General features: G+C 39.2%; 1 long non-coding RNA gene across 2 annotated transcripts; it reads right to left on the reverse strand.

Moving 5' to 3' along the window:
- Window positions 1-14,528: 14,528 nt before the first annotated feature.
- Window positions 14,529-22,543, reverse strand: LOC310889961. 2 transcript variants are annotated; one of them, XR_014576939.1, is made up of 4 exons: window positions 18,552-22,543; window positions 17,966-18,077; window positions 14,745-15,973; window positions 14,529-14,664 (listed from the first exon to the last, which is right to left on the reverse strand). It is a non-coding gene; the product is annotated as an uncharacterized lncRNA (long non-coding RNA). The 2 variants fall into 2 exon arrangements; XR_014576940.1 differs by lacking the exon at window positions 14,529-14,664 and adding an exon at window positions 18,178-18,217 and having other exon boundaries at window positions 15,839-15,973; window positions 18,552-22,526.
- Between the last annotated feature and the right edge of the window lie 33 nt (window positions 22,544-22,576).

A 22,576-nucleotide genomic window follows, 5' to 3' on the forward strand; every position in this document is an offset into this window, starting at 1 on the left:
GACATGAGTCGGTCATCTGTGCCTGCAGCCCAGAAAGCCAGCCGCGTCCTGGGCTGCATCATTCTCATGGCCATCAGTGCGAGGGAGGTGATTCTGCGCCTCTGCTCTGCTGTTGTGAGACCCCACCTGGAGTGGTGTTTTAACTTTAAATTAAATTATGGAACTCACTGTCACTCCAGAAAACCCTTCTGCTTCAGCTTCAGATGTGCTCAGGACTCCATCCTTCCATGTAGAGCTATTTCCTTAGGCTCAGTTAAGTCATTTACTACAGCAAGAGAAAAACTGCAGAAATCCATAATCCATTTCTTCTCATGGCCTAAAATGTATTACCAGCTTTTGAGGGAAACTGGTTTGGACTGAAACAAGCTGTAGCTCTCAAAACCTGGCAAGTAAACTGAAGAAGTTCAAGGCAGTAATGAAAAACAGATCCTCCTTATGAGAAAAGCCTGGAAGAGGATTGTCCATCAGTCTTATCAACACTCAGGAAAGTTAGGGAGTTCTGCAGACAGAGTAGAGTAATATGTCTTTTTTTTCCCCCCTTGCTTGTCTAATTCACATTTGTTTAACTGGACTTAATATTTTTAAATGTGAATATTGGGACTCTACCTATGCACATTTTATGAAATAAGGATTTGTTTATCATAATCTCAAATTTTAGCTCCAAAACAACAACATTAGAAAAGATATAAATGTTCGACGGACATTCAGAGCTACCAGCCTGAGTAAGATTAAATTTGATCTAGCCACTAGTCCTGTTTTTGACGGGGACATTTAGAAGATAGTATTCTTAGAGGGGAGATCGTGGTGGGTTCAATTAGCTGGACCCCTCTGTCACTCCACAATAATTATTTTGTGCCCAGTCAAGGGTCAACAACAAGCAACGTGCATTTTCTTTCTTCACATAAGTATATCAAGTACAGCTGCTGCTGTGCAGAAATTAATACACACTTCATGCTTAATGCACACTGCTGCAGTTAAGAAAATACACTGTGAAAAAGCCACAAAGGATCAGAGGGAGGAGGTGAGCTTTCCACCCGTGGCACAACTGAGGGACTGGAACAGCTTAGCAAGTGCTTAGCTTCCAATCCATCATTGGGTTTCCAAAAATAAACCAACCTATGTTCCATTTCCACTGTAGGGACCAAGAAGAGAGACAAACCTTTTAAAATTATCAATACAAAGTTCTTACCTGAAGTTCCTGTACGTTTGTGAATCACTTGTTGAATCCCTGTGCTTCTTTAACATCCAGAATGCCCTGTGGCAAATAGCTTCATAATTTAACTACCTATAGTGTGAAATAGAATATCCATTTGTTTACCAGGTACAATACTGACCTACCCTAGATAATACCAATAGACATTTTATATTAGGGCTCATTTTTACCTAAGTGAATTCCTTAGGCAACTTGCAGTAGAGAGACCTACACAGTAGGTTTGTTTTAAGGTGCATTTTGGTACCCCTTTTCTCTGGCCTGCTGGTAAAGAAGGCTGCGTACCCTCTTCCTCCCTGCTCAGTGTTCCCCAGGCTACTTTCATCATTTCTTGCTTCCTAAGATAAGTTGTCTCAGTGGTGTGAGACCTCAGCAGAAAGGGCAGACCTACACAGTGGATTTAAATCTATCACTGAGTATTAAATGTGTCATTTGAGTATGCTGTCTGGCTTTGTGGAAAAAAAAAAATCTATTTTGCATATGGTTCAGTGTAGATTCCATTGTACATACCTTTTTTACCAAGAGTTCATAAACTTGTGAATAGCTTTTTCTGAAGGCTATATATATATATACCTTATGTGTTAGTACAAGGGAAATGTCAGGATAACATTGAAACTCTTACTCATGGCAAGGGGATGTGGTCTGGATCAGTGTAATTTCAACTACTTTCTTTGAAGAAAAAAGTACTTTTTTTTTTGATCCTTTCTCCCCCCATAAGTTAGAGAACACTCAGGCATAGACACAGATATTCTCCCCTCCATCAGTTACTGATAATGACTAGAATTGGTCTGTCATAACTGTTTTACATCATCAGTCAATAAACACAGCAGGTAAATATCCCAAAAGCCAAGACACATCCCTGACAAACATTACAGCCATTGCTCTTGCTCTCTGTCATCCCACATGAATACTCAGGTGCTGATCTGTTACTTTTCTTCAGCCAACATTTAGGAAACTTTAACAATTACCATTACTTCAAAGGTATCTGTAATTCCAATAGGAGGAAATATGAAAAGCATTGTGACCATTGATACCAACATGTATCAACTTTTAATTAGCTGCACTTTGGAGTCTATGACTTTGATGTTAATTTCAACAGCATCATCCCTGTGACAGAGATCACCTTTTCAGTTTCATATACCTAGTGCCATATTTATAAATGAGTACAAATGCATCCAACCTATAGAGAAAAGACAAACCAAGCCAATTCATTAAAATGTTTGTGAAACAATAACAAATGGGAGGGGCAATAATTTAGAAAGAAGGTTTCAATGTTGAGACCAAGCATAATGATCTAGATAAGTTGTTTCTGGTAACAAAGTATCTTTGAAAACACTTTGTCCGTCTTCACACAGCAGATATGGCAGTAGTAATCACACACACACAAAAAAAAATCCCATAGTGAGGTCCAAAACATGAGTGATGGCAAAGACCACCTGTGGATGGCCATAACTGTTGGTGTCCTTGAGAATTTCCTTTCTTTATGTCCTGAACTGAAGATCTGACACACATATTGGGGAATAAAAAAATAAAGTGCTTCCCACCCCCACAGGTGACGTTTACTCAGTTTTTACTGTGTTTAGAGGAATCTTGTTGGAGACAAATGTGGCTCAGGAGGAAATTCATTCCTTCCCATCACTTCAGGAAATCTCCCATTTCTCAGACGCATGCATTTTCTCTGTCAGCCTGTCAATAACCGACAGATCTTCTACAAGTGGACCCTGAAAATAATTAAGAGCTTAAAAGTAAAGCAGTGGTGATCCAAGAGTATGTATTCAGGTTATTTGTGTCTTTATCATCATCTCTTCGGTGTTTGTATGAATCACTGACTAATGAAAGAGTCCTTAGTGTGCTTGATCCTTGGCCACAGGAGTCACAATTCAGACACCTATTTAAAAGTGTCTGGGATTGCAGCTGAGGACAGTGTCTCATCTGTCTGTCCTTAATTGATTGTCTTGTCTACAGTCTCATGACACGAGTATGATTCACATTAAAACCTTCCCGGCGCTCACTGTTGGAAAGCTGTTTTCCACTCAGCATGGTCAGAGACTGTGAGCGGTAGGCATTTTCAGCAGAGGCAAACACGTTCTGTGCTCCTGTGGCAGTTTTTGCACCTCACTCTTCAATAACTCTTTTCAAATAAATTATTATAAAAGAAGTGGTTGCTCTGAAAAAGTGCTTTAATTTGGAGTTGTAGGAGACAGCATGCAGAAGTGCATGCAGAAATTCCTATATCCTTATTCTGAAGAAGAGGGAATTCATAACATTCTAGATCACCGGATACTGAACACGATGTGTGTTAACATGGCTTCTGAACGGCAGTACTTCCTTCCGTCATTTCAGAGTCACCTTTTTGGCTTGGAGGTTGTTGTCCATGTAAGCTTTGAGAAGTGTACCTGTGATTTACTGTTGAGCCAATTTTACTGACGTATTGAACTGCCCTTGGATTCTGAGATCTTAATTAAAACATTTTCTATCGATTCATATCTAGACAATTGGCTGATCATAACAGCACAATCTTGAGATGCAATGACCGGGCTTCATAGTAAAACAAAATGAATCTTTGTCTTTTCTATAGTAACCAATAGTGATCAGGATACATGCCATGATAGCAACAAGCAGTAAGGACATATTCCTTTGATTTTGATTGTTTCTGACTATTTAGTGTGGTATTTGGCTGACTTTATTTGATTAGGCCCATATCTCTGTAGTATTGACACTGATTAAAAACTTTCACACCTCTGATTCTGCTAATCATCAAATATTTTCAAAATTATCAAGTAAGCAAGAGGCTTCTCCATCTACCCAATATATTCTCCCAGTATAGTTCTGGTGGCTGTACTCTAACATGGTCAAGAAGAGGATGTCAGTCACAACCCTGTCACCATCCAGGATATATTCATGAATAAATAAATGATCACCTGCTGAGTCAGAGGCCAAAACTCTAACAACGATGCTTTAGGTTTTAATTGTTTCAGTAGAAACTCTCAATCTGAGGGTGTGCTTCTTGCCATTCAGCCTATTGGATCCCAACTGGCGCACATATGAAGAGGAAAAAATGACTCATCCTACAGTAATAATTCTTCTGGACTGGGCTTCTCACTTTTCAGAATGCATACTTCTAGTCATATAGCAAAGAAATTGATCTAGCAACTTCAACACCTTCTTGTAGGTATTATAAGATTACAAGGAAGCAGAGACCACATTTGCTCCCACAAACTCAAAAGACTGATTGGTACAAATTTTCTGTCATCATTTACTACCCAATTAACTAAATTGTTCTGGACAGTTCTTCAACTTGTGATGATGGCATTAGAGTTAATCATTGTATTTGTTTGTGTTTTGTTGCAGATAAAAGAATCATGGTTTTGAAAAACTGGCTTAAAAGTTTCTATGAAGTTTAGCCAGAAATACACCTGAGCTTTTTGCTTGTATTTCTGAGGGAGAAAAAGTGGTACTAATGAACTGTTATGGTTGTTCAGGTTTTGGCTGGGATAGAGTTAATTTTGATATAGTATATCATTTTGAAAAATAAGTGTACCTTGAAACAGAACATTCTGTAGTATTTTGCTACAACAACACTACATTTTCTGTATCTTATATTCGAAGTATTGTTTTGTTTTGTTTTTAAACAACATAAGGAATATTCAAATTAACATCATACAAAACTTATTCAGGGAAGGTATTCCTACCTTGCAGCTGGTAACTTTAAGTCTCCAATATATCTTTTATCAGTTATTTCTTCACTAAAGATAGCCAATCCATGTATTTTCTGAGATCAAATAATTTTTTTTCAGTATTTTGGTTTGTTTTACTGTGTTTGGTGCATTTTTTTTTCTTGACGGATTTTTTTATTTTCTTATTTATTTATTTTGCTTCAAACTTTCAGCACAATAACTGTCTGATCACAATACTTTTACCCATTCCCAAGGGTGAAATTTTAGTGATTAAGCAAGTGAGACTCTTTTTCTTTGTGCATATTCTCAGGCAATGCTAACACTATGTTTTAATTCAGATTGTTTCCAGGTTAAACAATGATCATTCCAAGGTACCTCAGCCGCACCGAACTACTCATAATTATAATCAGCCATGGTTACAAAAAGTTCTTTGTTCTGCAAAAGTTTTAAATTCCATACTTTACAAAATTTATTGTGTCAAATGAAACATAATCATGCCTTCTCTATTTGGCAACAAATACTGCTTGCAGGTGCTTCCAAATGAGCTTTTGGATTACAGTTAGCCAAGACAAATGTTTCTGGTGGTATTTCTATTGTAATTGTAATTTAGGTTGCATTCAGATGAGTTGCTGGGGACTGTTTCAGACAGAAAGATTTAAAATACAAATTAAACTACATTGAAGTTGCCGTTCACTTGATTAAAAACAAAACAAAACAAAACACTAACAAACAAACAAAAACCCCAATCCTTTACTGTTTATAATAAATCTTTTCTCTGACAACCAGTTGCTCAAGTTTCCTTAAGAAAATAAAGTGCTTTAATTTTGTTTAATAGAACACTGTGGAGTTCTGACTGGTGACAAGGCAAGACATTGCTCTTGGTGTCATGATCTTCTAAAGTCATCTTTGCAGAATACTGATTTATCCTCAAAATATGTATATGTATATATGTTTATTTAGTGCTTAAAACTGATATCTCTTTTAACATTTCATGTTTTTATGTTTGGTACTTCTTTAGCTTTTATTTAAGAGACCTGCTAATTTTTTCTGTGTATTTGAATTACTGACTGTGAAGCTAATGTGGCTAAATTATTAATTTATATTAATAAATGATGCCAAAGAGCAAGTGGCACATTACACAGTTGCATCTATTTTTTTTTTAATATTTTTTATTTTATAATGTGCAACCTGCTGTTATTTTATTATCATTTGCTTTCTGAGTTGCATCTATTTCACTATGAGAGCATTTTGTTTTGTGAAAATCATTGCATCAAAAGTTTTATTTTGATAGGTCCAGGAATATGTTTGTTACAGTCCTGCAACGTTGGAAAAATGGGTAATTACCTTTTTGTATTTAAGAAAAGAATCCAAAGGCTGAGGTAGACATGACTAAAATTGCTTAATAGAAAGGGAATGGATCTGTGTTTCATTGTGGAAAGCTGAAACAAGTCAACTGAGCTGAATTTCAAGTTACATAGTCTGTTCGGAATGGTCCTGCTACCTGTTCCGCAAATTCAAAATTCACCTAAATTTTGCTATCATTGTTGAAAGCTTTTTAGGGCAGAACCCTTTGTTATGGCAAGCTTGTTGGATTTCACATAGATGTAGAGTCCTAGATTATTTTTCTTGTTAAAATTAGACATGCTTTGTAATCTGCTGTTGTATATAATTTAGACAATGGAGCTATAATCATACAATATGATCAATTACAGGAGAGATACAGAGTTTAACCTAACTTAAATCAATATTTTTATTACTCTGTGATGCTTTTCTTCTTTTACTGAACACAAAGAAGACCTGCTACGCCATAAAATGTGTGCACTAGGGGTATAACTCAGAAGTACTTGGACATGTGCTGACTTGTCTTGCTGATTGCAATTACTGTAAAAATCACGGAACAGGCATGCTTAATAGTATCACCCAATTAATGCTTATCAGAATGATATTATCAGGTAGTTCCCAAGCCACTTGAGCTTTGCAGGGCAACCCTTGACTGTTAACAAGAGCTTTGTTTTGATGCTCTTTGTGCAGGAAGCCTAACACTGTGCAGTCGATACATTCTTTGACCAAGCACAAGCTTGACAAAAATAGTGTAACCTGATCAAAGTCCCTTATATATGACAGGATTCTGGCAACCTTGCATGGAGTCTGTGATTTGTGAAGATAAAATATTGAAGAGCTGGCAAAGTTGTAAAAATAGTATCATAACTGCATATGTGAGGGTCTCAGCAGAATTCTGCTAAGAGCAACATATGAGTTCGTATGCAACTTTCCTCCTACAGCTTGAGCTGGCATGGCAGTAACAGATGAACTTAAAAACATTTGCAAGTCTCTTGACTGCTGACTTGGAGATGATTAACTCAGAAAGCCAGCTCTCACATATGGGTTACAGTTCAGGAACACTGAAACTGACCTTGAGAATAACAACTGTGTCTTGACTGAATTAGTCAAACAGCAACTGTTCTACGTCAAGAAAAGTGTAGCTGCAGCAGCATTCAAACTTTATAATGTGACACAGATACTAATTTTATGAAATATTTCATCTCTTTATTGACTCTGCATTACCACAATAGAAACAGCACTTTTTAGAGAGCAAAGAGTCACACAAACTGAGTGAAACTGGGAGAGGACAGACGGAGCCCCAGCAGGATGAGTGATGGGAATAGTACTTACCATGAGATATTCCCTATACCATGCCAGAAATATCCTAAAAAAAAAACAGCTAACCCTACATAGATTTATCAGGACTTAGATGTAAATCTTCACCTTAAATCTACAGAGAGTTATTTTACTCAGCCAAATTCATTCCTGATGCAATTCTTTTCCGCTATAGAAAGGACTACATACAGGCTGAAACTGCCCCAATTTTGACCACTGCAGCAGCAATGATTACAAATCTTGTACAAAAGCAACATTGTCATGATTGTTCAACCAATAGTGAAGATCAAACTTTTTTGTAAGGCTGTTTTCAAGCTGCTATTTTTCCAGTCGGTACTGTAAGGTAATGAGAATGTGCTTAATTCTGCAGGGTCACAAACAAAATGCTGACTGTAAAAAGCAGAAGCAATGAGAAAATATTAGAGATTGAAATGATCAAACTGAAGGCCTTCATGTGTTTCACTTTTAAACATATGTTTTTAGCAGTTAGGAAGTCAAGTAAATGATACTGAAGTAATATCAGTATGCATATTTATGTCAAGGATCAGCTTTTGTGAAAAAAAAATCACAGATACAGGAATTTAGCAAATTATTAGCAAACTACACAAAGTCTGTATGCAACAAATCAGTTTGAATCAGGCCAAATGGACTAGTTTTAGTGTATTGATTTTATTTTATGTTTTGTCATGCTATGAAAATATTTTATTTCAAAGATTTATGCCTGCTTTTTGGATTGTTAAGGAAATCCTTTGCATAAATTTCCTGACAATACCACGGTGATCAAAATTGCATTGTTCATTAACAGGACATTTCAGCTAAATTTTAACAGTACGTAATCACCTTAATGCTTTACTAGTACTTTATATGTCAGCTTGATATTAAAATAGAAATGATTTTGTTTATAATTCCTGTTCCTTTCTAAAATGTTTAATAATTAAAGGAGAAGAGATGATGTGACTGATCTGTTTTAGCAAGGTTTTTCCCATTTAGGTGTATTGAAACATAATCAAGAACAAACAGTATGCTCCTGTTTTTATATACTACTCAATATATCAAGCACTTGTATGGCCTTTTAGTAGACTAAATTATAACACAGTTATGTTATATGCTCCGATGTTAAAGCCTCAGTTAATATATTGCATATAGAATCAAGGGTAAGAAATGGCATTTTTCTTTGGAAAAAAAAAAAAGTAACTTTATTTTTTTGGTTCTACCATGGTCATGCCATTAGCTCATACCATTAAAAAGATCATGCAATGGATTTGCTTGGGAGTTTTTGTGTCTATTTCTTCTTTCTACCTTCCTCCAAACATATGTATTTCCCTATATTTTGTTCTGGACTTTCTCTTTTTTGTTTTCTATTTCTTTTCTTCTCCCCTTTCTTCTTCCAAAGTCAGTACTTTACTCAGTACCTTCTAGGTCAAGCAGTATTCTCAATGGGGTGTTCCCTAGCCCTATTGTAACTGAAAACAGACCTATCTTTGGCTCTGAGCCTCTATCCAGACACTCTCTTTGTGGCACAGCTAGCTCTGAAGATTTTCTCTTCAAAGCTAATACACTCAGAAAATATTTTCATTTGGTTTCTGAGGCAATTCTGAGGGATGCATTGCTTTTTTCTTACAGAAGCATCCAGAGGAAGTTAAGGGGCGAAAAATGGTCCCTTTCCCATCAAGAAGTTTACCAGATGCAGAGCTTTAGCTGCTTTGTGAGCAGGCCACTGCCTGCAGTGTTTCTTCATTCAAATTAATGAAAAAATAATTCAGTTCAGGACATGTTCTTCCTTTTTAGAGCTTCCCAAAATCTTCCCTGTAAACATGTGACTATTAGTTATATTTCCCAATAATTAAAGGATAAGTGTAAAACAGTGTAAAACAGTGAAAGAAAATTTACAGGATCTCACTGAATCTTGTTAGAAGGAAAAGGCCCAATATGAAAAATAAAAAAGAAGAAAGTCTGGATGCCTCCCAACACATTAGAAGGTATATGGGAATAGCATGATCTTCCAGCAGCTCAGTATGCCATACCTTAATCATCCCAAAAAAGAGTCGGCCTTGTAAGAGACCATCTATTTAACTGGGAGTTTTCTTGGGTCTTCACTTGCCTTCCTGTTTAGGACAGTCAGCCTTCTTCTGAGTAGGCTGCTACTGCAAAGAGTAAGGAGATGAATACACTTCAGATGCATCTCCTTCCCATGCCCAGCTTCCAGGAAACCCATTGGAAGTCTCCTTAGGCAGAAACGAACAGTTGCATTCCAAGAAACTATGAGGTCTGTAAGGTATTTCATCCAGACACCACACCAACACCTACTGGGGAGTTAATTCCTAAGGCTACTCATCTGCCACTTATTGCTGACTCCAGAGAAGCAAGTCATCAGCATAAACATCAAACTGGCTGTGAGGGGTGTACACCTGAGCTGCCAAGGTGAGAGAGGAGCTGTGGATTGAGGTGAGACGCAGGTAGCTTGGTTAGCTCTGTGGATCATTCAGCTGTTCTTCTCCCACCTTCAGCTGAACACTTGTCAGAAGATTACTGTACAAAACTGTCCAAACAGGAGATGCCTACTGCTACACAAAAATGCCTTGGGTTCCAGTATGAAGAAGGAAAAACAATGGAAAACTGACCCTGGTAATCACGGCACAGGGACTGCAGACTGGACCCTTCAGGGGAAGTCTAAAAGTGTTGTGGGTGAACCTGCATTCCAGGCCCAGATGGAGAATACTAAAATACTACAAAAACTATTCCCACAGAAAATAACAATAACAATAATAATAATAATAAAGCTATGGGTCTCCCTTCGAAGTGAGCACTATTGTGCTTTCCTTCCTAATAACCCACCACTTGCTCCCAAGCCAGTGACAGTGAAAATATTAACAATAATAATAATAACTGTGCAAACAGGCCATAAATATCCAGTCATGTAGTCATACCATCCAGTCCTTTGTTCCCAGAACAAAATTAGTCTGAATCAGAAAGGGGCATAATTTTCTCAACAATAGGTTTTGGTGCAAGGCAAACTCTGCCACACACAAAGCTGGGAAGGTGGAAAAAAGCATTATAGTCATAAAAACAAATAATAGATTGTTGGAAGAGATTGACGAACAGCATTTTAGAGGCAAATTATAAACTGATGATGCACACTTACTTCTGTATTTAGCCTCTGGCCTAAGTGATCAGACTTTTATGCATGTTGAATGTGTAGTGCTTCCCTTGCACTTTTTGTCCCAGGAAAACAGTGCATCAAAGATCAAGCACGTGCTAGGTACTACCTTTCTATTTGTTGTTTATTTAATACTGTTATCTATCCTTATTTTAAAAAAAATAAAAATATTTCCTGGTTAAGAGTTTGAAAGGGAACATCTTTTCTTTACAAAGGTTTTTATATTGTGCATGCTGATTGCTGACATTCTTCAGTTCTGGCAGATCAATTTATAGGAGCATTGTCCAAATTGTACTCCCTCTCTTGAGCTTTATGAAGAGTAAGAAAACTGTGGAAAATAGCAACTTTTCAAAAAGTTGAATATAAAACAAGTTTCTGTAAATGTAGTGATGGAATAGTTGGAAATCTTTCAGTGTAAGGTGTGCCATTTCATAGACTTTTTTTTTTCCTTGTAATAGTTATAGTCCATTGTAGATGGAACCAATCAGGACTTCTTTTTTTTTCAGTTTTATGGAAGCTAAAATCCAGGCTACAGCTTGTCATTATCTTTTCCTTGATTTGTGCAATGGAATTCCAGGACAGCAAACCCATTTACCAGTCCAGCATTGCTCTCTCTTGGTTTTTATGTTAAACAGCTCCAGTTACTTTAAATAACATCAACTTTAAAACAGGGTTATGAAACTGCATCTCTCCCATCTCAGACAAGTGCCCTGGTTGTACAATTTAACAGAAGTTTTGTCTCTGTATTAAATGGAAAAACACATCATTTTAAAAAATAAATAAATAAACACTTTTCAATTTTGTTGTCATTATTCCTAAAGTCCCAAACTCAAAAAATGAGGTGAAAACTGTGCACCACTGTAAGAGACTAATCACTGGTAAATATAAGCCCAAAGATATGCCCTCTAGGTTTTTGTATTTTTTGTTTGATTGATTGATTTTTTTTGCATTGATTTTTTTTTTCTCTACAGAAAATTTCTACAAGTTTGAGGTTTCTTTATTGGCCCCAAATCCAAATGGTGTACTGGAGGGGAGTGGAGCAACAGCAGTAGTGCAACTTGTAAAGTTATTGGCTCATAAAAAGACTGCTTTCTGCTAAACCATTATTTTATTCAAAAAATATTGTAAGTAGTACAGGTTCTTTTGCTTCACTATGTTTAGACTTAATATGGGGTAGACATTGGAATATGAATGTCACACAGAAAAAAATCACACTATTCTTGGTCTAAGAATCCAATGGAAAAATCCCTCTTTAATTTCTATTTAATTTAAGGGATGTGGTTACGGGTTCTGAATATCTGATGTATCGTTTTATTTTTCTGTCAAGTGAGCGTACATTCATCTTATTGTTGGTATACATACTGAGGGTGGCTGTAAGAGGTTTTAATGGGTCATTCCATCTTGACATAAAAAAGGTTTTAGGAATCATGGAAACAGCAGATAGTTACAGAGTCCTACATGTCAAAAATAGATTAATAAAAATAAAGAAGCCAATCCTGCTTTCATTGAAATCAAATACAAAATTAGCTTGATTTCATTTTTTACAGTGTCAGAGAACCACGCTTCTGCTTCTATCATAGTCAAATTTCATTACTGATCTCTTAAGCCAGAGTTCTTCATACTTGTTCATCTCTTACGTAGCATCCATCAGGCTTACAACATACATGGCTAGTTTATAACATAATCTCATTTGACATAAATATATTAGTTCTGTAACTAAATTTTCTCTAGAATTAAGAGACATGAAAGAACTCAAGAGTTGTGAGGGTTAAATTAATGTCTGCAAGTCACAGAGCCAGCATTTGTTCAGTTTGGTGGGACTTATTTTAAACAATCACAAGATGGGGATACAATGATTCTTCCATATGATGTTGAATAAATCTGTACAAGTCCCAGGAACAGTTGAGAACCCTAACTAAAAATATTTTTCATTTAGTAAAAGTGACTATTCAGATTATTTTCCTCTTCCATTCCTTTCTAGAAAATCTGCATTCGGTTCAGATTTGCTGGTTAGGCACGCACACGGCTACAGACGACAGTAATTCGTGAGAGAATTGGAGCAGTGCAATCGGATGTGGACTGGCGCAGGAAATGGAGCCAAAATCATTGTAGATGGCATGTCAGATTGGCTGCATCTGCCACATTTTCCGTCTCCCTGAAACTTCCTTTTAGTACTATGAGGGAAAGGAAAGCAAAGCAAAGCCTCATTTTCACTACATTTATTGATGGCTAAGATCCCTTTCTGAATCCATGCTGGCCAGATCATAGGAGTTCAGTGTTGAACCAGATAGAAAGCTTAGTATATAGGGGCGGGAGGAGTTTAAATTTAGTAGCTGCCGTGTGCCAAGTATATAGTCATTTTTCTTCAGGGAATTGGTTGAGTCCAGCACATTGGCAATGGGTAAGGGGAAACCTATTCTGCTTCCAGCTGGCCAGGCTAGGACTCTATAGCTCAAGGGCTTAAAGCATTATGCTGCCTGCCATGGGATGATTGCCTGAGGACCAAGTGCAAAATTAGGAAGTACAAATTACCTACTCTGACAAAGCTGTCATATTTGTAGGGAGAACTCTGATCTTGTTACCAGTATTACGGAGAAAACAATTAAGTATGTTTATTTTGGTAAAATAACAAGAAGAAAGACGGATAAGAAGCAAATCCCAAATAAACTATGTTAAAGGGGGAATTCCTTTTAATCATTTTTTCTCCAAAGGTTAAAAATCTGTTTGTTAATCATGCAAATTACCTTCTAATTATAGTTAATTAGCCTAAATTTAATTTGACTGTGTTTTTTTAAAAATCATTTGTGTAATCTAGACTACATTAACGTAACCTCAAAAGCAGAACTACTTGCTGTGAGGGCCTGTACTCCTGTCTGAAAATCTGAGTCTAAACCAGATAAGCATCCATAGGTGAGCCCGTTCCCAGTCTCAGCTAATTCTCACAGCCCAAAGCCCTGGGTATTCACCTGCCACTACAATTTATGCTCAGCCTGTAAAGCGAAATACAGACACGAGTATTAAGATCTTCCTAATCGTAAAACTGCAGTGCTTGTATTGTACAGTTATCAAACTGTCTGAATGCTTCAGAAATTGCTTATTTGAAAACAAAGACGAGAAATGCTAGGGATCTGAGTTTAAACTAACCACAAGACAAGACAAAAATATTTTTGCAATAGCAAAACATTATTTTATGGAAGTTACAAAGCTTTTCATATTGAATCATACAAGATGAAACACGTAGATGAAACACCTGGAAAAAGTTCTGAGATGTTTAAAGTCCTAAATGCTAGCAAGGGGGCAGAAGACATTGGTAGCAACAAGTCCACCCAGGCACATTTACTAGAACGTGTGTAATGTTTAACAACACGACCATAATAAGGCTCTTAGAGAAAAACAATCATATCATATAATTGTACTTATAGAGAGTGCGGGCATTTTGTCATCCAGAGTTCTGTCCTCACGATGAAAAAAATCTTTTTCTGCACATTATGCATATTTTGTTAAACTCCCCAAATTACTGAACTAAAGAAAGGAAGTAAGAAAGAAAAAAGGCACCTAGTCTCTGTCCTTAGAGGGCAGCAGCGATTAAACAAACAAGCGCAAAACATTTTATCTTCATAACCACAGATGGACTTCAGAAGAATTATAGCAACTTATTTTACACTCCATCTTTGGTAAGAAAGTGTGTAGTTGGTAAGAGATTTGTGTGCAGTTTTACTGTAGAGCCGACTGTGAGGAATGCTGGGCTGCCCCGTCTATTCTGAAAGTTTTGCACAAGATATTTCAAGCTTCTGATTTTTTTTTTTCCATGGGGTCTTAAAAAAATAAAAAAGAAAAAAAAAAACTTTGCAGAGATAGTGCACAAAGTGAATTCCGTGGTATTCTTTCGCAGTTAATTTGTTTCATCCCCCAACAGAAAGGCCTCAATAGAAGGGTATCCATTCATGTGCAAAGCCGAAAATCTGGGGTAAAACAGAGAGCAAAGGTTAGCCCGCTCCCTCCCCCAGCCTTATTCAGAGAGAATCCCAATTCTGTTCCTCACCTCTGAAAGTCAGACATTGTAACGGGGGACAGAGAGAGAGAATGGTACCCGGGCCAGCTATTCGAAAACGAGAAATAAAAACACTCTGTGTGGACTTTCAATGGCCGGGCTGTAACCCCAGGTGATTAACGGTGTCAGAGAATCACAGAATCACAGAGTTGGGAGGGATCCACAAGGAGCATTGGGTCCAAGTCGGTATTTTCATAAAGTTATGAGCCCAGGCTAGGGAAATAGGCAGTCTTACAGGGGTGGAAGTAACTGTAAATTACCTCATTTACATTCATTTACTAAAAGGTACATGGGCCCGATATAAAAATTGTACTGGCTGAACTGAGGGCGCGATGTTGCACAAAGTTAGTTAAATGATTTATATAGATCCTTACATTATAGAGTGACAAATGCTTCATTGCACTGAAGTCCCTTGCAGCCTCATTTGATCTCTTAGCAAATGCCAACTGGTTGTATCACCATAGATAAATGCTTTCAGGTGGGATATCTGTGTTTGCTCTCAGTGTGTAAGCTTGATTGCCCTCCTAAATGTGCTGTTAAGTCAAGATAGCTGTAGGTGCTTAAAGTTGGCTGAACTTTATACAGAGTGGCTGCACTGGAAGAGTTGTGTTAAGTATAAAATCAAATCTATGCAGAAAACTGCTCATGCAATAATTTATATAAGAACTTACTCAATTTATTGCTAGATAACCTGATCTGTGTATGAAATTGTGCAGATCTGTGCTGGATTATAGTTGCAGTTGTGAATGCAATGGGCTGAAAACAAATGTTTAGCATTTTCTTCAAGCATGTAGACTTCTTTAGCTATTACTCCATTTGCTTTGAATATTTTCATTTTGTCTGACAAGTATCTTGATATACTCTTAAATACAAAGTTTATGAAAATAATACATAGACCTTAGTACCACTGATGGAGTTTCAGGCATTGTGGGAACACAGCATTTTTATTTTTATTTATTTATTTATATATTGCTTGTTTGTTTTTTGTTCGTTTGTTTGTTAAAAAAAAAAAGAAGGAATAAAAAAAAAAAAAGAAGAGAAGCATTGGAGAAGTTACTCTTTCAGGAGTGCAGAAGGTTGCTGCTATAATCAGCTTGAATCCAACTCAGAGTTTCCGGAGATGACCAGATGGAGGATAAGGCTGCTTTTGATCTTGGCTCACCATGTAAGTACAAACACAGGAACAAGTTGCTTTTCCCTCCTCCTTTGCCCTCAAACATCTGTGAATAACCACAAACCAACATCTTATCTCTGGATAGTCTCATGGTTATTTCATGTTAGAATGCAGAACTACAGTATATACTGTGCAAGCCTGTTGAACCATAATATTTGCATCAAAGTAGTTTTCTGAAAGTTTTTTTAGAACAACTGGAACTCATCCTTTTTTGGTATAACTTGCCTTTCATTGCAAATCATCACTTAATGGCTATAACAGGAATAAAAGTATGCTAAACCCAGGCCATATTTCAATTCACAGATTGTATATTGCAGATAGACTTGTAACTAAGAAATATAAGCTCTTGACTTCTCAGAACCAAATTTTATTTTTGTGTTTTTAATTCATGGCTGATTTGTCACCAAAATACGAAGAAGACATTTTTCAGATGCTGGAAAACTTACGTTGTGAACTCTGAGCTTCTATTGAAAGTTCTTTATTTTAGTTTTAGCTTTAAAACACAACAGTAAGCTTTTACAAAATAAAAATTCAAGACACATGTAAGACTGAAAGCATTTCAAGAATATTTAGAGGAATATTAGAAGATTCATAGCACTAAGTCCTATCAAAGTTTAATATACATTTTTAACCATCATGGTATTTGCTTTTGCTCTCAGATTTTTTATAGGTAGCCACGGGTTTTGACAGGTTCATTTAACAAATGGTTGTGGTCACTATAGGGGAGAGAGTAACTGTTCTTTTGGGGGACTTATTTTGTTCTTTTGGGGGGATGTTTTTATTAGTGCTCTTTCATGTGAAATCACTGCTGTTACGGCAGAGCAGCAAAACACAATATATGGATGTTCCTTGGCTGCCTCAGTGTGAAGTCCAACAGCGCAGTGGATGCCCGATAACACCAGTGGACTCCTTTGAAAACTGATGGAAAGTTCTTTTAAATTCAGCTACTTAAAATTTGTACTGAAGAAGCTGAAGAGTGTTCTTAACATAAAAATGGCTACTGGGCCATACCTAAAATTCATCTGCTTAGGGAGTCACACCCAAAAATCGTTTGCTTTTGGAGGTCAGAGCCCTTGCTGCTGTGAAAACCACCTTCACACAAAGCCAGCCAAACCTAAATAAGATGTAAAAGCGAAATGGTGGACTTTTTAAGGGGGCTGTAATAACACCCTCCAAGAATAACAGTCCTCACTAATCAAGGAAATGTCAGTGTTGTGATAATCCTATATGAAAATGAACATAGAAGTTACTTGTGAGGTAGGAAGAAAGAAATGGAAAGGATACTTACTATGTTCACCTAACATCTTACTGTGTTCACAATTTGTCTTTGCATTTTTGGGGGGATACCCAAGAGTTACCAGAACAGAGGTGTGTATTAACCCTTGTTTTCAATTCTTCCTTGAACCATTGGCTTAACAGCTTTTATTAAAGGTAGCTCAATTTATAAACTGTTACAAGATGCTATGGTAGAATGAATGCCAGAAAGCTATCTAAATTAGACAAAAACTGTAATCTGTGTCCAAAGCAGTATGCACTGTATGCTCTAGAGTCTTTAATAAATCTTTTCCAGCTATACCGTCCAGGAATATGGAAAGTCCAATTCTTTCCATTCAAAATAAATCCATGCTCATTTCACAATCCAGTTTTACAATCTCGGACATTAGTGTATGTGTCCATGCTTTTATACAAAGTGTACCAAGAAATGGAGAATCACCACATATTTCAGCAGATGCTAAATGAGCAGTCCGCGATGCTTGTCAGTATGAGTTCTGTAACCATCCTCCAGTTCAGAAACGAAACAAATCACCCAGCTTCTTAGACCAAGGTGCCTAGTTCTGCATGGGCTGTCATTCCTAGAGCTGAGTGCCAGACTGCAAAACGCTGCAGTGCTCTGCATGCTGATAGCCAAGTCTTGTGAGTTAGTTCCAGGTTTTTCATTCTAAAATCAAAGTAACTGAATCCTTGCATTTTTGCTAAGAATTTATGCATAGCTTATATATGTTTCTGTATACATTAATCTTTGAGGAATACCATTTACCTGATTTTTCCATAGAGATTTTCCATATACATTGTCCACACATTGTACAATTTGTCTCAACTTTGTTCTTTGTAATTCTCACAGATTGTTACGATTTTATGAACAATTTTATCTGGAAATAGGAAAATAACAGAACAATAAAATATATACATAGAAAAATTATTATGTGTATAGCTGGAAAATGCTCTCTTTAACAAACCGTTTATGCCTACCAGGCTAATCTTTTTGGTATCTCTCTCTTGATGCGGAAAGCTGGAAAGAGACAAAATGGAAAAATATACTCTGTCTTTGAAAGAAAACAACTCTCTTATCTGAGTTCTGTGTTCTTTTCTGCTAACTGCAATTCCTGTTCTTTTGTAGAGCTGCTTTTTTTTTTTTTTTTTCTGTGCTTTCTACTTTAATTGTATCAGGAATAGGATCAGGCCCATCTATTTGTCTGGAAAATTTGAAGCAAATATGCATTCTGCTAAACAGATTCCCTAATCAGCTTGAGCTTCTTTTCAGGTTTACTATAGAGAGAGTTAATCATACCCCTCCCGCTGCCCACCCCCTCCATGTTTTGAGAAAGCCCTGAGTGTACCCTCACCACATTCACATCTTCTGATCTTCTCTCTGCTCTGCCTCACTTGCGTTCTGTCAGGGAGGAAGCTGTCCAGGACCTTTTGGGGGATGCCAAGCTTACATGAACTGAGTTTTCCAGTTTTATTTCCAAATCTTACACTAAAATAATCGGGTTGTTCAGGTTCACGGGTTCTTGTAGAATTAAGAAGGCTCTGGTGACGGTAAGCCCCATATCAGCATAACACAAACAGCTGCTCCCAGGGAGCATCCTAGAAAAGGATGGTTCTTGCCTTTAGTGAGGTTCTTCATATTTAAATGAAGACATTCTTGGCAACATCCGCATTGCTGGGCAGAAGGATCCTCAAGACCATACTTGAAACAAAATTAATTGCTGTGAATTTTGTTTTAGAGGGCCATCAAGGACAGCTCAGCTCAAAAGGGGTGCATTTTTCCAGTTGAAAGGACACTTTGATATGCATTCTCTCTTTTCTTGGCACACTGAAATACAGCGTGCCAGGCACAATAGCCTTTACCTCTCTTGCATGGAGAGTGATTGTTATTGGGCTGAACACCTCTTCCTGCTAAGGAAGATGAGATTTGTAAGCAATCTAAATTCAGGCTTTTTACGAGGAAATGCCAGTGAAAGATACTGGGTCTCAGTAGCATCATTACCTTCAAGCAACCCTCTGATCTTTTAGTTCAGGGGACCGAAAATGAAGCCCTTACGTACATGAAGCCCTTATGTACTGCTTTTCTCCCCACAAGCACAGATAAGCCACAGGACACATAGCACAGGTAAATGCAAGGTTATTGTGCACTTTTTTTTTTTTTTGACTGTGTGATCAACTATATTTTAGCAAGTATGTCACCTACTCCACCTCACACATCAAGACTTTTTCAATCACAGTTGAATTAAGAAAGCCATCTGAAGTTATTCAATTAAAAAGTATGCTAGCTTATGGATATGTCTAGATTAGGGAGCGTGGATGATGTATGAGCTCATCTACTTGTGTGAGCATATTTACATGGTGGTAGAAGTTATGTACAATACAATGGGAACATATGTAGGTTGTCAATATTGTCCTATTAGCTTCTCCAAAGGCAGCACTAGCTTGCTGTCCAGCTCTGGAGGAGACTTGTAATCTAATTTGAGGTAGGAGGTAGCCATACTGAGGAGAAAAGCAAACAAATGAGAAATCTGACAGATTTTCTGTATGTTCTAAAAGCCACACTCCAGTTTTTTCCAGCCCTGACAAAGGAATAGTAAGAGAATTATTTTCTGATTCCTTACATGGAATTTACCAGATCAGGAATGGGTCATTACAGAACTGGTGTCATTTATTCTGTTATACTAAATTAAAAAAAAAAAGATTATTCTCTCCCCAAGCACTGCTGCGATATTTCTGAACATGATAGGTTATGACACTTGAGTCTTCAGTGACCAGATGAAGATACATGTTGGAGAAAACATGTATTTTCAAGCGTGTCTATCCAAGCGTATAGGGAATGAGAATCTCATCTTACAGAACTACACTGCGCACCAAAAACTTGTAGCTTTCTCTTCCATATTTATTAGAGTTAACAGCAAGATTCCTGGAATCCACCCCAAATACCTCTGAGTATATCTAGCAATGTTAAATTGAAGTTTAATGTAAATACTTATTTAAACAAAGAAGTGTGCTTGCCAATCTTATCAGCTGTTGACTGACATGCTAAAGGATTTGAAGGCCTAAAGTAGAGTTGAGGGTGCTCAGTGCTTTAGCTAGCTACTTCCCTGGTCAGCAAAGACTAACAAACACAGTAAGACACGGAGTAATATCCTCTGTGCTCCATAAATCTGTAATCCCTTCCAGAGCCTTTGAGACACAGAATGGCTCGCACCTATTATCAGAATTCATAGTAGAGTTCCTATCTCTGCTGTTTGACAGTTTGAGAAAGACTTCTACTTCCAGCAAAGAAAAAATACTAAGAATCTGCATACGACTTTCTGTGCGAGTTACTTTTTCAAAAAGTTTCTGATAATCAAAAACATATGGATATTATTCAGGCTGATGAGACAAAAATAAAAGTCATCAAATAAGCTCACTATTTTTATCTAAACCAGGTTCACTGAAATAAAAAAATATGCAAAAAGCAAAACAGGTAAGTCAAAATGTATTGGGAATTCTGTCAGAAATTCTAATTATAGATGGTCAGGAAATTTTTAACTGGAGCCAAAGCTTTTCCTGGTAATATACCAGTTTTGACAAAATTGCTATTGGAAACATTTCCTCAGCTCCAGCAGTGGGTGTAGGCAAGAAAATTTAGTTGTCTGGGACAGGGAATAAATAACTTGTTGGTCTGAGCAAGCAGCTGGGTTTTGCAGAGCCCAAATCTTTGCTTCGCTTGATTTAGAGCAGGGAGTTGAACCCGCCTAAGTGCCCTAGCCAGACAGTGCTGAGCTGTCTTTCTTTTTAGCTTGATGAGTATTTAATCAGTCATGGGCCGCGGATCAGCTCCAGGCAGTGGGAGCCCGGTCCCCCCCCACCAGAAGAGTCCCCTGCCAGCTGCCAGGCAGCATTCCCCACTTTAACTGAGGAAGGTCCTGATCCGCAGGCAGGTCTCCCACATCGCAGGAGGCAACTGGCCCACGTGCTTCTCTGTCCAAAACGTTATTTTTGGTCCCGATGGAGGACGGGGGAAAAACTCTCCGTGCGTCCTGTCAATAAGAGACTCGACCGGCTGTCCACCAGACCGCTGCGTCGAGACGCGCGGTGTGGCTAAGGTATCTGAGTGCGATCGCCTTATAAATGACGAGAACCATCACAGGCGAGGGTTTAAGGGGGGCACACGACTGGGGGCGCCGGCCCAAGCAGCAGCCGCCGCGGCGGAGGCCCCCCGGCCGGCGCGAGATGGCGCCATCTGCCCGAGCAACGCCTCACGGGGCGCAGCTCCGCCGCACGGGTCCGAGTCGGGGGACCCGGGTTCGAGTCCCGCCGCCGCCACGCAGAGCGGCTGCCCCCAGCGCCTTGCCGGCCGTTAATTAACGTCCTCTCCATTTCGCAAAGCCCTAACGCGCCTAACGGCTGCGCGAGGGGCTGGTGGTAAGGGCTGACTGAACCCGGAGGGGAATGTCAGCGGGGCTGGTGACAGACGCGAGTGCCTGCGCAGCGGCTTGCGCTTATTCCGTCGGACTGACTGTTGAAAGAAAATTCACCCGGTTATGCGTAGAAATGCAATTCCGCCACGCAGCCTGGCGCTGGGTCTGGGGCAGCCCCAGCGGTGCCCGCACGGCTCGGCCGAGCGCTGTAGGGTCACCGGAGGGATCACACGCATCCTGCCTCGGCACGGGACCGAAACGAGCGCACAGGCACCGTTTGGGAAACGTGTTAGCAAAGAGCCTGAAACCTGAGATTCAGGAGGACCCTTTTCTCCATTTTTTTTTTTTTTTTTTGGCTACCGGGGGCTGCCCGGCTCTCCGTCCCCTCAGCGCCTTCCCCCGTGCCACCGGGCTCCTCGCGGCAAGCGAAAGCGAAAGCGCTACGCGGTGGTCTGCCAGCCGGCCGCCCGCTCGCCCTCCTCTACAAGCGACTGGTTGTTTATTGCGGTTATTTCGAAGGAAGCCCACAGAAAAAAACGGGCCGGGGACCGGCGGCAGACCTCCGCCGGCAACCCCCGCGCCTCTGCGCAGAGAGGATGGACATGCAGGAGGCCGGCCCTGCCCGCCGCCGACCGGGTGCCCACCGCGCGGCCGGGCTGCGGGCTCCCCCCTCGCCTCACCACACGGGGGGCGGCCGACCCGTTAACGTCCCCTCACCCCCCCCACAACGTCCGGCCGTTTCTCGTTACCCCGACTGTACCCCCGCTCCCCCCCCTCGCCGCCACGTGACGCGGCGCGCATGCGCGGGCGCGGCGCCGGAGCCGGGGCACATCTGCAGGCTGACGTCAGCGTGCTCCGCGCCGTCCCCCGGGCGAGGCTGCCAAAGGCTCCCCGCCGCCGCCGCGCTCGGCTTGGCCGGGGGCCGGCAGCGAGAGGAGGTCTGGGGCTACTTCAGCCGAGCTTTCCCGAGT

This window comes from Anser anser, assembly GCF_964211835.1.
Source record: "Anser anser genome assembly, chromosome: Z".
NCBI lineage: Eukaryota > Metazoa > Chordata > Aves > Anseriformes > Anatidae > Anser > Anser anser.